General features: G+C 33.4%; 1 long non-coding RNA gene across 3 annotated transcripts in view; it reads left to right on the plus strand.

The window, feature by feature from the left end:
• The first annotated feature begins 11,412 nt into the window (after positions 1-11,412).
• LOC118194885 (uncharacterized) overlaps positions 11,413-18,668 on the plus strand; it is a 28,994-nt gene continuing 21,738 nt past the window's right edge. Inside the window, exon 1 of one of the 3 annotated variants that reach the window (XR_004759168.2) lies at positions 11,413-11,593. This is a non-coding gene — a long non-coding RNA (uncharacterized LOC118194885). The remainder of the gene's footprint in view (positions 11,594-18,668) is intronic. The other 2 variants (XR_004759166.2, XR_004759165.2) reach the window with 2 other exon arrangements.

Here is an 18,668-nt window from a genome sequence, read left to right on the forward strand (position 1 = left end):
GAGGCATTTCACATTCATAAAAATCTTTCTGTTCTAGTTAACGATCCTAATTCCAATCCAAATTTGCCTTCGGCTTTTAGAGAAATTATGTTTTAGTTCTGGTTTCGCCAACAGATGGCGCCACTTGCTTATTCTTGTCCAGGCTTTCTTATCTTATCTAAACATTATTTCCTATCTTGTTCATTTGCGGTTTTGCAGCTGAAGATGATGGTTCGGTAAAACCATCGAAACTAGTCCTGTGAAAATTTTGTGAATTAACGCTGATTTTTGTTGTTTGACTTCTGAATCAGTGTGAGATGACGTTTGAGAAAGTGGTATTTTCAAATTAATAGATGTTAGAGTTTGTGAATACCTTTAGAGGAGGTCTTGAAAATCGAAGTGTATTTTTTATTTGAAATTATGCAGTTATCCAGGGTGAAAGGTCTAATTTGAGGATACCGTATTGTGTGATGGAAGAGAAAGAGTTTTCCCCGTTCGCAACCGAAGGAATAAACTCTCATGAAACCATTTCATCTCACATGTGAGCTTTCTGAAGATTTTCGCTAAGTTTCCTCATGCATATCAGATAAATGGATATTGGTAATAACCAAAGGTTCGTACAAGTCTAATGATTTTACTGACGTTCTTGTGCTTATGGAGTTTGCGAAATAGGAATTACTTTAGATTATTTCTTCTGGTCAGGCATTTGAACAATGCGTTTTGGTCTCCCACGTGCAGTAATCCACATCAATCTATGAGCAATGGCGTAAAGTGTCTGAGAATATGCTTCATCTCATCAAAGGTAAGTGTTAGTCGTTTCATGCTAGCAATCCTAATTATGGAAATTTTGACCTATCTGATGCAGTTTATGATAAAACTATAAAAGGCTTAAGAAGTCAAAATTCCAATGTAAATCTATCTTGATAAATCTGGTTAAATAGCTTCAGATAACAGGTTTTTGGATAATGGCATCATTAACGATAACGGTCCTTAGGCCTGTAAAAATTTTAAAATATTGAATCTTGTATCTCGGATCATTTTGTCTCACCCAAAAGAGTCTCTCTGCCCCTGCTACATATATATATATACCTATTCAAAACAAATTTATTAACTTAACTTATGATAATGATAAAGTTGTTGGTAATAATGATAATGTAAATAATGTTATGAATGTTAACATGTGTGATACTGATAGCGAAATAGACACCCAGATTGGGCAGACTGGAAATTCTGAAACCGTTTAATAACGGAGAATTAAACTGATTATGGTTGAACCCGATGTAGGATTCTCTGAAATTTTAAAGATACTGAGATATGACACCAGACTGACCTTCTAAGCAGTATATTCTTAAAAATATTTCTCAAATAAGAAAGAAAGAGATATCATCTGCTATCTAGATGAGCCTAAAATAGATTATTATGTGATTACCAGCAAATTTGAGAGGCCGATTGAAGTTGTCTTAACTCATAGTTGCCTAGCACATGCGAGCAACATAATTTCACTTTCACAGTTTAGGTTCCGGAAGAACTTATCCACCTCTAACAAACTGTATACAGTGGTCGAAATAATCTCCGAGAAATAGCAATACAAACGGTCAGAAGTGGCCTTTTCCTTGATGATGTCAATGCTTTCGATCATTACTGGCTGAACTCATTCATATACATAATTCACAATCTGGCCTTCCCAGATTACACCAAAAACACGATTAAATCCTACCTGGCAGACAGATGCTTTTTCATATTCCAGGCAGTGGTTCACAAAGGTCTCTGTTACCACCCACTTATTCAATATTTATGTAAAAACATTCCACGCATACCCAACACCACACTTGCAAAGTATGCTGTTGACACAGGGATTCTTGCTCAAAGTGCAGTTTTAGTCCAGCCCATACAAAACTTACAAAATCACAGCCAAGTACTTGACACCAGGTTAAAGCAATGGAAGATTATGATTACCGTAGACAAATCTCTATTTTTTTTTTCGAAAAAGAAGAAAATCAGCAAAATTCTCCTGTTTTATGAATGGGTTTTACCCTGAACTTAGCAAGTCCCCTATCTTGGGATGAGCCTTAATAATTCTCTCTCATGGACCCCACACATTGCTTTGATCCTCCAGAAGTTTCGCGTACATACTCCTAAACTCTTCCCTTAATTACTGCAAAACAACGTTCTGTCTATTGGTAATAAGTTACTCCTTTATAAATCCATTTTGCGTGCCGTATTGTGCTATTCCTGTCCAGGTTGGGCGTATTCCTGTAAAACGAATAGAACGAAACTAACAACTGCCCAGAACAGTGTCCTAAGGCAAATCTCAAACTCTCCCTGGTACGTTAGAAACAATAGAAGCCATGAGAAATTAAATGTTTTCCAACTCAGAGCACATTATTATCGCCTAGCAAGAAAACCCTTTGAAAATCGGAGGAAAATTAATAACTTCTGAAATTAAAATCTCAGCTATGATTACAATAATCCAAAAAATAGTAACTACCTGTGACTGTTTTAAATTCCCAAATTTTTGTTAAAGTATGCTTTTCTTTATTTTCTTGCTCTCTATATATGTACATTTCCTGATACTTGTTTACCTCTGTGTTGTGATACGAGCACCATCTGATTAAACACCTACCTATTTTTGTTCATCACCAGTTAGCAGCTTCTTTTAAGTCAGAGTTATTACTATGTCTTCGGCTTCACTTGATTTTTTTTTTTTTTTTTTTTTTTTTTTTTTTTTTTTTTTTTGCAAATTTTTATGCCCCTTAATTTATTGTCTTTCAACCATTCAAAAATTTAAGTGTATTCGATTTGGGGTAGGATCTTGAACGTAGGAGATAAGTATTTAACATTGTTCTACTAATCAAGGTCGAATTTTACAAAAAGCTATAAATAGCTGAAAGTAAAGAAAGTAGTTTTTTGAAAACAATTTTATGGCACCTACGTGCATAATATGATTTTAATTTTACATGTACATATATCGATATAGTAGTATTTAATTTTCGTGTACTCTAGCTGCTTTCTATTTGAACGTAATGAATTGTTGAATGAAATGTTATAAAGTAGTTTAGTCTTAAATATGTGATGATTACCTTGTCTGTATAAATGTTCGGCCTTTTATTTGGGGAATGTTCGGCCGTTTCATTAAAATGTTAATGTTCTTGATACGCACGTTTTATTTTAGATTAACTGCCAACACTGTAAATAGGAAGTACAGCATACACTTTACAAGCAGCTCTATGTAAGACTGAGTATCTGAATATTAAGTTATGTATTGGGTTTAATGGATTGGTGTTTAAAACTCTCTACAAAAATATATTGGGAAGTACTTAGAATTTAAATTTTTAAATGTCTTCAATGCGCGATATTTGCTGCATCATTGTAAATTTGCTTGTTCTAAGAGTCTAATTGTCTTTATGTGAGATGCATCTTAAAAGCAGTTGGATAGATCGTATTTCATTTTACTATTTTATAGTCAAGAATTTTAAAATAGACATTTTCCGAACTTGCAAACTTGGATTATGTTTACCAAATTATGAAATCCTGAGGCAATGAAATAGAAGCATGCAGAATAACAGCACGTACAAAATGAATAACTAGACACATCTATTTCGGAGCATTCTATTAATGCCTCAACAAATTATTTAAGTTATCTGATTTATTTTTTAAGTGAACTTAAGTTTAATCTTTTTCTAAGCATATCAAGAAGTGGCCTAAGTGTATATAATTAGTCTTCTAAATAAGCGTTAATAAATTACCACTTTCTTCTGTTTTTTAGGCTAAGTGTAGTGGCTTCTGTAATTATAAAAAAAGAAATTGTAAGCGATTACATAATACGTAGTTAAAAGGAAAATTACAGGTAAGGTAATTTATAAACGTTTGAAAGAAGTTAGACGTTTTGGCAAATGTTCAAAAAACGGATTCAAGTTTAATCCAGATTCAGTTTTGCTTTATTTTCTTTTCTATTTGCAGTAGATCATTCTGCGATATGAACAATGAACTCAAAAGTCAGATGAGTCAGTTTTCTCTCCAAGAGGGTAAAGTAATTTAGTGATTAGTTGAAAGGTTTCACCATTAAAATTTAACAGATAGAATATTAAAAGTATGTCAATGCGTTCCAAACTGTGCATTGCTTACACGTAATTGATAAAGCGTAATTGTTAGTTCGACTCAACCATTTTGACAACGACTTAGTTCAGAAATTTTAAGTTTTATATTTTAAAATTCATAAAAAGTTTAGTAGCAAATTAGTAAAAAAACGCTTCTGATAAGATTTATCCCAACTGTTAAATTTTAGTAAAAATAAATTTTTATGAACGAAGAAAGTTTCTTGTTATTATCGAAGAAAGTTTCTTAGCATGGTGAAGTTTCATAAAGCAAGAAAGATAAGTACCTGCCTAAAATGAGTAATGCTCTGCAGTTCCAAATGTGTATATGCGAAACATACGTAAAATATGCAAAATAAAATTCTATATTGTGCATAAGTGTAATAAATATTTCGTTACAAGTAAAGGGTATGTACATACAGGTACAAGTTGAAGCAAGGCGGATATCTGTACATTCAAGGAGGCATATTAGATACCACCCGGCCTTGCTAAATGCTAAGGTTCAGCCCAGATGGAATTTTGAGGTAGAACTTCCGAAACTAGGCAAGGGATAGCTGCCAACCCTTTGACTTGAAAAACAACCTTAGACCATTATTGTCATCCTTGTAGCAGTTATCTATTCGCTACTTTTCTGAAGAAGCGTTGAATGATTAAAATGCTATGTAAAGGAGCTTCTTCAGAGAAATACTCGGATTCTTCAGAGAAATACATAATCGTAGAGAATTATAATTTACTTCCGTTTACCTAAATTTTTATATGTGTTCAGGTTACTTCAAAATAATGGTACGTTTAACAGGATTATTCACTTAAGCATTTCCTAGCATATTTATTTATGGTAATTAACCCTCGTTCTGTCTGAAACATCCGAATATAGCATTTTATCTTAAAGAAATAAGGTTAGTCCACTTCCAGTTTCGAAACTAATAAAAACCTCTTCCTGAAATTTACATCACTCGCACGCGTTTTTTAAGGTCCAAGTCGAAATCCGTTATTACAATTCAACAAATAATTTCCTTCTATAAATCTGCAGCGCAAAAGTGAAGCAGAAACGGGAAGAAAGATAACATCATGTGAAACGAGAGATGTTATCTTTATCATTAAGTTCTTGGATTTCATTTCGACCCCATTATCATGCGTTATGTAGTAGTAAACCTTTTTGTTATAGTTTTGACTGTAGTTACTTTAAATTTATTTTCAATGTGTGAACAAGAAATATATTTTAAGTAGCGGTATAAAAATAATCAGTATTTAATTAAGTTTGAAAATTTAGGTAGGGTTAAAAGTCCTTCTCCTGAAATTTTGAAATTGTGCCTTCTATGTGAAAAAAATAATTCAAAATTTTCGAGGTGAAATAATATGTGGAAATATATTACGAATGAAGAATTTATAAATATGATTTGCACAAAAGCAGATAAGGTAAATATTCCCTCCTGGTGCAGTATCAAAACAAAGATCATAAAATATTATTTGACTGCCCGCGGAATTGGTTTCAAGAAGCTTTTCAAAATAAAAAGCAACATGGACAAAGTTTTGCATCTCCTGCTCTCAATAGGAAGACACTAAATTAGAATATGAATAGACAGGTTAAGACAGACGTTTTTACTGTTCAGTTCTGTCTGAAAAATGTACAATAGTTGCTGCGAAAAAATTGTTGCCTGTCTCTTCAAAAAATAGTTCCCCCTCCCCCCAGTAGCTGAATGGTTAAGGCTACTGAATCCTGCAAATTCATCTTGTGTTCAAATTCTGAACAGACTGGATGTACGGTTGGTTTCTTAGTGGTTTTTCTTCCATGTGTGATGTGAATATAAGTCTTCCTAGAAAGTCCTCCACAGAGGCATCATTCATCATGAACGAATAGCCCTTGTGGTCTTTATGATACTGAAATAACCAAACAGTTATGAATAATAAGTAATAAGCTTAACATCAGTGCAGACATTAGTCATAAATTTGTCATGGAAGATCTCATGGTCTGCTAAATCAAACTTACTCTTGTGTGACCTTAAATCTGAGGCTCTGTTTTGGCATATTATTAAGAATTTTGAATGGAAGATTTATTCATACTGTGAAAGAATGATCAGCTGCTGTTTACCTTACTAATCAGTGTCTTACAGTATTGTAATGGCTTGTATGATTTTTCATAATGTGATGCTGCATTATGTTTTACTCTTCTTTGCTATAAAACAAGTATATTCCTAATCAGGTATTTCTTCTTTCGTAAGAGTGTTATGTAACATGATGTGATGGATTTGTTTTTGGAGTACAGAACAGTATCTTTTTAGATGTTAATAGAAGCAGTGTATTTTATTTATTTACTTATTGCTTTAAAACAGGTTTTGAATCAAGTCGTTTTTTATTATGTAATAAACTTACTTAAACTTACTTTTTAACATATTAATGTGATATATGTGAATGACATAAGTCTGTTAGGCTAGCTCCTTTAATAGAAAAAAAGAACTAAAATAAAATGATGTACCTTGAAAACTTTTTATTGAAAACAAGACTACTATCTTTACAGTGTTGGCTAAGATTTATCCAGATGGTTTTTTGCATTTATTCTGGCATCTCCATATAAATTCATATAAATAAGAATTCAGTAAAGTAGGTCTAATACAATATTCTATATAAGGCTGTTGACTTAGAATGAAAAAATATCTAATTATTGCAGTTTGTTTTAACAAAATTTGAATAGAATGGAATAAACTGCACTACGTTAGGAAAAAAAAGAGTGAAAAAACTTTTTTTGGCTTTATTTTCACTATAAGTATGCGTTTTGTATATGTTTGTTACTAGAGGACTTAGCCTATAGATATGAAGCTAAATAATATTTTTTTTTATGTTTTTACTTATGCAAATTAATTAATAAGAACAACTGTGATTTAAGCATTGTCCTTGCAGTGATATGCATTGAATCTTATGTATGTTCTGGAATTATGAATTATCATTAAATATTGAGATATGTATAATATTAGCAGCATATGCATGTTTTTTTCCTCATTTATTCTTATAAATTTATCAGTATTTTTTCTACGTATTATGAAAAGTAACTATCAGAGCAAATAAATGTATTAGTAAATAGTATCTGTAAAGTTCTGTGTGTAAAGGTATTATTTTTATTTTTATGTATGTATGTATGTATTATTTTTTTATTTTATTCTGAGCTCAATAAAGAACAAAAAAAAAAAAAAATTTTGGTATGGAATTTTTACTGTACTAAATCTGTACAAAAACTGATTTCTTAAATATAGAATCCCACAGCCATCAGAGCATGAAAGTAGTTTCTGTAGCATTCTGCACTTTATTCTAAAAACATTATAATTTAAAGGTGTATATCTTGAATCAGTATTTAAAATCATAAAGCTTTTAAGCATTTGCCTTTTCTGGAAACGCATACGAATTTAACATTTTTAACCAATATGGCACAATAATAGACGTTTGATCGCATGTGAACAAACTTCAGATAGCATATTAAAAATAAAAAACAAGAATTATATGCAGACAAGATTGCATAGACGTTAGGAATTTTTGGAAACAGGAGATATGAAAATGAGCAACGCCCTCGCCGGGACTCAAACCACGGATCTCTCGAATACGCGTCGAGCGTGCTGACCACTACACCACGAAGGCATAAGAAGGCGGAAGAAATGCCTCATATACTCCCCATTTAAAGGGCGACTGGGGGATTAGGGGAACCAATCGCCAATTGTAAGCAGGAGATGTGAAAAATTAGCAATGCCCTCGCCGGGACTTGAACCACGGACCTCGTCGAGCGTGCTGACCACTACTCCACGAAGGCGGGAGAAATACCTTATAAGCTATTAAATTTTTCAGAAATTTAAAATGTGAGCTGGCATGCACTTGTGTATTTATCATGTAAAATTGGTTTACAATTTTAGAAAAGTATCTGTTGATTCAGAAAAGCTTTAGAACTTAAAAATTACTGAAGTTGTATTCATACCACTTTAAGTGGTTCGAGGAGCATAAAGATGAGTTTTAATTGATGTCCTGGCCAAAGCTTTAATGTCCTTTCAGTATTTTAATGCGTAGTGTAAATAAAAACAATATTCTGAACTCCATCAGTGCTGAAATGTCATAGCTGAGAAATTAAGAATTATCATGCAAATACAATACTGAGAGGCTTATAATTTTTATATAACACATGAAATTACCTTGAATTCTAAAAGAAAAATAGTTAAAGAAATATGAAAATGCGATTTTTAAAACCAGTATAACCTCACGCAAAACGAAGAATATATCTGAGAGAAATCTCCTGTCAAAAAATATGTTTTGAGATGCCTAACATTATGCATGCATTTAAAAGTAAAAACTGAAAATTCAATAAAAGAAGCCTTCTTATGATACTCAGTTTCAGGATATCCTTAATTACCTGTTAATTAATTAATTAATACCTGTAATATTTTTTACTTCTTCAGTACATAAAGCTCTACCTGTTCTACTAATGGTATTTTACGAGCTTCACAAAAATTTAAACGACAAAATGAAAATATAAATTACTGAACATAATGTAGAATGTACAGCGATAATCAAAGATCTTTCTATTTCATAATACTGACAATTTGTTACATCAATGATAATCACAAATTTTATGCGGAATCTGCTATGTTATTAAATGAGGAGTTTTTGTTGAAAATGAGGGTGAATTATTCCAATACTACATGCAATTAAATCATGAACATAATAAATTAAATTAATATGTAAGAAGGAGTAAATAATGCATAGTTTATTGACATGTTAAATTTTACGAATAAGCTTTGTTAGCTTGTGCTATAACATGAAACTAACACATTTCATTAAAAAAAAACTTTTACTCTGAATGAGATCAGTTTATGCCATTTAATTATGCAAAGTCCATTTATTCTACGAAGGGCTAATGCAACAGTTCTAAGAAATAAATTATTGCGTAGCACAACAGCCTGGAAATTATCTCTACCAGAAGTTAACACTTATTCTAAAACGCATGCTTAAAAATGTTGTTATTATTAGAAAAATATAAATTTACAGAAGTAAAGTAATGAAGTAATGTCTCTAAAATGCATCCAGCCTAAAACTATAAAAAATCCCAGCATTCTAACTCAGCGTTCCCACAACGCAACAAGCTTCAGTAATGAGCCATTTCTTCCGTTCCGAAGTTTGTTATGACTAGAATACGTGACGTCATAGGAATTTTCAAACCGCGTGCTTACGCTTGAAGTAGAGTCGGTGTTGTCTTAACCCGATAGAGCACACTTGGGATGTCATGGAGCGGCACTTCAGAGTTCAAAAACCACCATGTCGGAATCCCTCGACTTTGCGTGACCTCTGCTCAGACATTTGGTGCAACCTGTCTCCAGCCGTCTATCAAAAAGTTCTGGCATCAATGCTGAGGCGAATTTGCAGCTGTTTTAAAGGCCTTGCAAAAAGTCGCACAGCAGGTTATTAATCACCTCTGGTCATAATGTTTTGGCTCCTCAGCTTATATGGTTAGGCGAAGCAGCTGAGAAAAACGAAGAAATTTCATCTTTTAATGAAGATGATACAGAGAATGCAGAAGTGATGAAGAGAATGAAATGTCTGAACTTCAAATGTTTAATTGAATGGTATATATATATATACTCGAAGAATTACAACACGTGATCTAATTAACAAACTTGTAGAAGTTAAATATGGTTGTCAAGTATTAATGTAAAATCCAAAACCAAGAAGTGGCTTAATTCACTTTAACACGAAAATATTTTTTGGTAAGCAATGGAACTCCCCCCCAATGAAGGGATTTAGCCATTATAGGCGTTGTCCACTGCTAAGGCTGGAAGCGGTGGAACCTAATAGGCGGGCTATCGTAGCTTCCTATTAAGGAACAGCCATCCATGCCTTTTCCGGGATATGAAGTAGGGCTCTTTAGTAGGGCAGTTATATGACTAAAATACAAACACATGTAAGAAAATCAATAAGTCTTTCAGCATATATAGAGAAGGTGGGATTAATGGCATTTGTAAATATCTCAAAGCTGGAGTCGCTCAAGGATCGGTACTTGCACCGACTTTTTTAAATTTATATATAAATGATCTCCCACAACCCCTTTTGCGTAAAACAGTCAAATATGCTGAGGATACCATTATTATGTTACGCTCACGCAAACCACAACATGCCATAGAAAATTTACATTTTGGAATTAACTACATAAATCTTTTGTGTAAGTTCTGGAAATTCAAAATAAACACCAGCAAGAGCAATATTGTTATATTTAGAAGGTATCGTAAAAATCAGCCAGTTAATATTAACATTACAATACATAAGTCTCTACTTCCAGTTGTCAGTTCAACAAAATATCTAGGAGTCATTCTAGATGAACAATTAACGTTTAAAGATCATGTGGCATATGCTTTGACCAAAGCCTTCATGTCAATCTACAGTTTAATAGGGAGAAAAATCAAAATTTAATCTCAGTATTAAGAGAACTTTATATCTAGAACTAATTCGGCCAATACTTTTTTATGCAGCTCCGTGTTAGGCTACCGCGCCAAAATATTATCGTCGCAAGATCATCGTCCTCCAAAATAAAATCCTTAGAAGCCTAGCAAATTCACCATCGTTTGTCAGAAATCAACAGATACATCAGGATTAAAAATTCCTCATGCCCAAGATTAGTTACTGATGACCGCGCATAATTTCTTCAGAAGTGTATAAAATTCAGAACATCACTATATAGCACAACTTGCAAACTATGATCCAACAATTGTGCATCCATTCAAGCGTCCTCGTGCTATTGCATATTAAATTTCGCCAATGGAGGCCCAAAAGTGCAATAACCTCGTTTTTCTCCCTGCTCATAGTTAATAAATCTCATCAAAGCAACATATGACTAAAGACTGTGATTTAAATGGCAAATTATTATGACTTTTGTTTTGAATTCTTTAAAGCGGGTATAGGACTTTGTTGTACCTTACTTCAACCCATATTATTACGCTCAACGCATTGTCATTATTCTAGTATTAGCCCATTTAAACTTGGCGAATAATTTTCAAGTCCTCATCGCAAGAATACAATTTCATGATACATAATTTACTTCATCTATGTTTATTAAGTTTCAACTGTATTATGCATTTTCCATATAGCAAATAAAATTTTCATGTTTGTTTTACTTAGACACTAATCTAAGTCGCGCAAAAGGGTTTATTCTTCTATTTCCAGCCTCAGAGCACAGGGCCAACCTAGAGGTTGATGGCTCGAGAACCACTAGCGATTTTCGATGACATTTGTTTATGAAGCACCAATTTAAAACTTTGTTTCTAGTGTTTGGCAACAAAAATGTTTGTTTATGAAAGGTAGGTAGCGGTTTTTGTATTTGGCATTAATTGAAAATATTTGGTTTTTACATGTTTTTGCCCATTTTTTCTGGTGTGAATTTTTTTAATTAAATTCCTTTGATTTTAATGTTTAGTTTCGAAATAGATGATTTGTTAAAAGAATATTGTAGGAATAGAAACTAAGAAAATTTTCAATCTGGGTACGATTTATATCATGAAGTAAGTTAAGAATAGTTTGCAATCCAGATTTATATATGTGTTTGGGGGGATGTTTATGTATTTATATTAATATAATGAAGTTTAATTCCTTTCTGATTCATTTCTATGATATAAATTTCGTGTAAATTTTTATAGTAATCATAATAATATGTATGGTAATGATATACAGTGGTACGTCGGTATACGTCCGTCAACTTGATTTACGTCCTGTATGGACGGGAAGATTTTTTGTTTGGTATACTAAATTTGGCTAATCTTTGGAATATGGTAACAGGTAGTTTGGTGACATTTTGGTAAGGCGATAAAGGTTACTAGCTAGGACTTTAGCAGTGTACATGGATAAAGTCAAGAGTGTGCGCAATGCCATTTTTGTGCAATTCTGGGATGTTTTTTTAAGTGAAAATAGGTCGACGTGTACATGCAATCCGTGTCTGTGCAATTCTTAAAAACGTGGCAAGCAGTTTGCGATTCTGCACTTTCTCCCAATTTCGCACCTAATCTTCGTCATGATTAAGCACTTTTATTCCATAAAAGTTCTAGCATAAGCGTAATTCGGCTAGCAGATTGTTGGAAAAAAATGTTGAGTGTAAAAAAAAAAAATACATGCCTTTACTTCGTGAAAACAAAATGGCGTTCAAACAAAAAACTAGCAGGTTGCTGTAGCAGGGTTGGTCGCCAAAAAATCGCCAAGTTACCATAATCCAAAGATTAACCCTAAATTTGTTTGAAATACGAGTGGAATTCGATGAGTTACGACTACACTTGTTCAGCTCATTCTAGGCAATGCTGCGACTGCCTATGAGCGGCAGTACGCCTGTTTCTACTGTTCAGTAAAGAACTCGTGCTATAACTCTGACTTTTGAATTGATTCTGTGCTTTTTCGGGTATATATATATATATATATATATTTTTAGGGGGGGAACTACTTTTATATGTGCCCTCTCCAAAGTTTGACGCCAAATTTCTCTCCAAAGTTTGGCGAGAAACTCTACACCGACATATTACTACCAAAATTTTTTGTCTACATTTTGAATTTTAAGCCTAAAATGTCTCCAAAAACCAAGTTTTGAAGACACAATTTAAGCTTAAAATTCCGAAACAAACACAGAAAATTTAGATAGCGAAAACGTAAAGTTTCTAACCAAAAATATTTGGCAAGAATTCATGCACACAACAATACATTTTAACTTCAAAAAACATCTATGAATTGCACATTCTAGGCAGCGAAGGAATCTATGAACTACGCACACCTCACTTCAATAAATTATCATAACAACAATAAATTTTAAAGAATACCATGTACACAGCATTCTGTTTAAACTTTAAAAAAATCAACGAATTACACAATCTAGGCATTGCGCACAAATCAACCAAATAAACTAAACTAAATTACAAACAATTCAAAAACAATAACAGCAGAAATTCATAGTAAAAAAAACAATGGGTACAACTCTGATAAACGCCCTAATTTCACCAAATGTGACAATATGTGTTTTGCGCTGGTTTTTGGCGCGATTGCGTGTTGTGTGGCAACCATGTCGACGTTGGAAAGTCCTTTGGTGGAGTAGTTTCTTAATTGCTAGTTGGCTCGTGTCGCGTGTGTTTTTGAAATGGCCTGTGTTGCGATGAAAGGCAGATGTGGTGGGAAGGTTTCAGCTGCGTATTTTAGATTATGTGCAGAGTAAATTTAGTATGAAAAGGTACGATGTTGGAGTTGTTAACGAGTCTTTTGTTCACGGATGTATTTATGGAGATCGTAGTGTATTTTTAGAATTTCTGTGGGAGTCGGGACTTTTAAAACGGAGTTTGACGTGTCCAAAATGCGGAGCTGATATGGAAACTCGGACGAAAAATGGTGTTTCTGATAGACTTGTGTGGGTTTGCAGTAAAATTGTTGCTAATAAAGTATGTGGGTGTCAGCGGAGTTTAAGGTTTGGATCTTGGTTTTCGTGTAGCAAGTTAACGTTGGAGGAAGTTTTTATTGTTACTTTCGAAATTTTGAATCGTAGGAAGGCATGTGATATAGCAAAATTGTGGAAGTTTTCTTCACAGACGTTGTGTGACTGGCGAAATTTTATTAACGAATGTATTTTGGACTTTGCATGCTCTGTATCTGAGAAGATAGGGGGGAAAGATATTTCTGCTTTTAAAAGAAGCTTTCATTATGGTAAGTGCATTTTATTTTATTGTTTTTATTTTGTAGAATGTTATATTCATTGTTTTTGGTATGAATTTCCGTTTTTATTGTTGTTTTTTGAATTGTCTGAAATTTATTTTAGTTTATATTCTTGATTTTTTTTTTAGTGTAGATTGTGCAATTCGTAGATGTTTTTTAAAGTTGAAACAGAACTCTGTGTACATGGTATTCTTTGAAATTTATTGTTGTTATGTTAAAGCGAGGTGTGCGTAGTTCGTAGATTCGTTCGTTGCCTACAGTGTGCCATTCGTAGATGTTTTTTTAAGTTAAAACATGTCGCTGTGTACATGGATTCTTGTCAAATATTTTTGGTTAGAAACTTTACATTTTTGCTATCTAAATTTTTTGTTTTTGTTTCGGATTTTTAGCTTAAATCGTGTGTTCAAAACGTAGTTTTTGCATGTGCGAAAACTGTGTTTTTGGAGACATTTTAGGCTTAAAGTTCGAAATGTAGACAAAAAATTTAAATAGTAATATGGCAGCGTAAAATTTGGCGACTTGAGGGCGCATATCAGAGTAGTTCCAAACAATGAATGTAACGTTCTACAAAATAAAAACAGTGAAATAAAATGCACTTACCATAATAAATTCCTAAATAAAATTTCGCCAGTCACACAACATCTCTGAACAAAAGTGCCACGATTTTGCTATATCACATGTCTTTCTGAGATTCAAAGTTTCATAAGTAACGATAAAAACTTCCGGTACTTTTCCGTTTTGCTAGCGTAAACGATAAAGTCACCAATAATGGTACAACTGATGCCAAACGGAATATCTTTGCTGGTAACCTTTTACGTTTCGTTTTCGAAACAAGTCGCAGCCATTTCTTATCAGATTGATTGTTTCTTTCAATACTGGCATACAATTACATAGAATTTTTACAAGACAGTTAAATTTTATGCCCAAAGACCATTCGCAGTAATTAAGTCAATTAGGATGCAATCACACCGCTCACCGGAAGGCAAAAATATAGAAAGGCAAAATCAAGGGTTAAATTCATCAATTCTAATGAGAATGCACTAGCGAAGTAAAGCACTGCGGTTTTACATAATTTCTGAGTAAGCTATTCGTACGAATTGAAATAATTCTTGCATTTAAAATATTATTCCAAATTAAGATTTAACTTGAAATTAATATAGATAATTACTGAGAGAAATAGATTGTTGTAGCGTAGTTTACGTGAGATGAGATCACTTGGGGTCACATGATAAGAACCGGCGCATCAGGATGTTGAACCATGAAAGCATAGTAAATTCTCAAATTAATATCTTTTTACAAATTTATTGGCTTTTTATAAAATTTTAAACCGATTAAAATCAAACCATATAAAAATAAAAAATTCTTAGAACTAACATTTGTTAACATTTTTTTATGTGCATAGTGTATGCTGTCGCCAACAAAATCTGCTTGGCTGTTTGGAAAAGTACCAAACTTCCTCCAAAGTTAACATACTACACGAAAACTACAATCGAAATCTTTAACTCCGCTGACAGCCACATACATACTCTGCTGAGCCTTTCCTTGAATTAGACATTTATGGCTGTGAATAATTATTTTACCCATGAAAAATGTAAAAACATTAATATGAGTAACACAAAAATTTGCAGGTTAGTCTATAGTTTAGGGTATCCCTTGGATTATTGCCAAGTTGTTTAATTTATCGCCAAGCTGTTGTTTCATTTATGGTAACCTGTGTAGTTGAACGTTATGGAACCCTGTTATGACGTGATTGGTTGTAATGCATGATTGCAGTGATTTTAACTGATAGAAAAATATTTGTAAGGGCTTACTTAGGTATGGATGTATGTTAGGAAGTACATTGCGTATTTTGGACTTAACACCGTAAAATGCCTGTTGTTGGTATGATTAACTTGAAGTTTCAATCCACTTCAGAATGATTGAGAAAGAAAACATTGATTGACTGGTGTGTAAATGAAGATTTAAATGGCTTCGTCAACCTCTCGGTAAATTACGCAGTGAGATTTAAGGATATCAAAACTGTAGCTCATATTAACACTATGGAAAATATGTGGGGTGCAATAAAAAGGGATTTTTTAAAGAAATGCTACTGGAAATACGGAGGATATTTTTCATTTTTACTTTTGTGAATTAATGAGACAACGGCAGTATACAGTTTCTAGGTTTGATAATTTTAAATAGTTTTTGGATGTTAAGGAATTCTGTATGTTGCACATATCGAAGAAACATAAATTTTTAAATAAAGTAAGTCGATATTTTCTTTTTGTACTGCGTAGATTAGATAACATGTATTTCCATTCTTATATTATTTCCATGTTTGATTTAAAATGCAGTTGTGGTAAGTTTTGTTCCGTTGGTTGTGGTGGTAGAAGAATATGTCACATGTTGTGAAAAAGATGAATATAGTGGCAACTTACCCTAGGATAAGATTCAGGGACAAGATACGCCGTGACGAGAGAGTGACAAACACGTGAAAACAGATTTAATTCTTGCTTTATTGAATACTACCAATGTTGAAGAGATATTTTTTTTTTGGATACGTTGTGACACATGGCGATATGAGGCCTCCTCACAGAAAAATAAGTAGATCAATGCTTCCACAGAGACCTTTGAAGGTGTGGTATTTTGCAGCTCAATCACGTGTAGGTGCTCTTCATCGGGATTTAATAGGTTGCTGGGCGAAAAAGCCAATCCCAAGAAGGAAGAGATCAGCTAAAATTTTGTAGCTACAGCATCAGAAAGAAAGAAAACTCGCTTCCTTCATACACCCATGGAGACCCAGAAAGCTTGCACGATAAATTCAAAAACTTTGCATTTCACCCCATTCTTACTGTCTTTCTCCACGCACCATCTCCATCTCGCACCTTCACAATTTCCTCCTCTCGAGGTGGACAAAATTACCGCTTTTTATAAAGTTCCACAGTTATACTGTAGTTAAGTTTTGCAGCCAATGAAAAAATCCAACGTCAGAAGGCAACCAATCGCAAAATACCTTCAGCTACACAAGCAAACCAGAGTGAAGTGGCTAGTTGTCTGATGCAACACTTTCCGCCGCTTACAACAGTTGTCTGATGAAATTCGTTCCTCAGCTTACAATACAAGTTGGCGAAAAAAAAGGAAACTGTCACCAATGCAATCTGATAGAAACATCTAAATACTGCCTTAACGTTGTAAATAATTAATTCAATGTGACCTCGTCACAGCAGTTTATTGAGGTTTTATATTTTATATTTTATTGCATTATGTTCTAGAAACCATTTTACTGGAGAGGGCATTGGATGTAAACATGAATGCCTCCAAAAATTCGCCAATTTTTGCAAAGGGGTACCCTGAAATATATTTTTACCAATTTACCTTTTATTCAAACATTTACGTATGAAAATAATCTAATTTCCTGCTGGTTTGATATAGCTTGTAGGAAAATTTTATTTGTATATATTCCCAAAATTGGAAAGATTTTATCACTTTTGGTTTTACAGATTGTGTGAGTAAAAACTTAATTACTGACACATATTGCAGCCTTCATATCCACTAAGGTAGGAAGTTTACTTTCCATGCATTGAGTTTTCTTAATATTTTCTTCAGCACGAAAAGAAGAACCATTGTCAACCCAGAGCAGAATTTTTTGCAATTTGGCTGAAAGTTCATCTCACTTTTGTACCTCTTCTCTCTTCAGAAATGATTGCCATTCTTGCATTCATGTTTCTTGATGTTATCCATGGACTATGATTAGATTTATAGGAAACAGGGAGAGATTTCTCATTTTTTAAGCATCCTGGCTTTGAAAGTTTCTAGCTACCCAAAGCCTATAGTGCTCAATGTCATTCCTATGGGCACTTGCAAGAATTCTGATTTGTACATTTGACTATCTTCAGCCAGTGCATTAAACCTATCTAACTAACCATTGAGCACGAAAAGTCACTCTCTCCAATGTATCTGGCAAATTCCTTGGTTTTTGTCTGAAGCATTTGTCCTGATATTGACAGATGGCAGCTTCTTTGAAAAAAGAACCATTTCAGCAGTGTTTCTTCAACATCGTCATGTGTAGCTTTCCTCAAATTTTATCTCATGTCCAAATTTTTTCCTTAAGCACAAATTATCAAGTCTCCATATTTTCATATAGTGCCAGTTGTAGATTTGAATTAACTGTATTCCTGGGAGGTATGTATTTGACTTGAAGAATTTTGTATTTTTCAAATAATATTTATCTTATCCTCAATACAGAATGATGCAAAACTGCAAGCACTTTATCACAGCAATAAGGAATTTCAATGCAATGAGTGTTAACAAAAGATCTTTAAACATATATAAGATTTGGTAGGCTTCAGTTGACACAACTTAAGCTAACAAAGTATCGGGCAAAATATTTTTCAAAAATAATAATCTTTAGTGATTGGGCCCATTCTCATGTGTCTTGGTTTATTAAAAAAGAAAACTGCTGCATTTTGGGTTTTAAAAACTTTAGAGCAATGGTTCTTAACCTTTTTTTGCTCTGTGCACCCCTTTCACCATTGTCACCGCCATTCCCAAACTCAAAAAATACAGACATTTATTTAAATTTAGATTATTTTTTAATGTGTTTCATAAATTAAATGTAGGAAATATTAATAAATACCACACTTTAATAAAAGCAGTTTTCTATATTCATAAAATTATATGGTATTTCTCCTCGCCTTTTTAGCGTGCCTTCATGTTGTAGTGGTCTGCATGCTTGGTGCATATTCGAGAGGTCCATGGTTTGATTCCCGCCAAGGGCATTGCTCATTATTCATCTCTCTTGCTTTGAAATAATCTAATGTCTCAACAGTGGTGCCTGAACTAAAATGGTGGTGGATGACAATTCTCCACCACCAGGATTTGGCAATTCGGTCCCCTAATCTCCAGTCGCCCTTTAAAAGG

This window comes from Stegodyphus dumicola, chromosome X2 (assembly GCF_044657685.1).
Source record: "Stegodyphus dumicola isolate Sdum_Otavi_A_Nest chromosome X2, ASM4465768v1".
Taxonomy (NCBI): Eukaryota; Metazoa; Arthropoda; class Arachnida; order Araneae; family Eresidae; genus Stegodyphus; species Stegodyphus dumicola.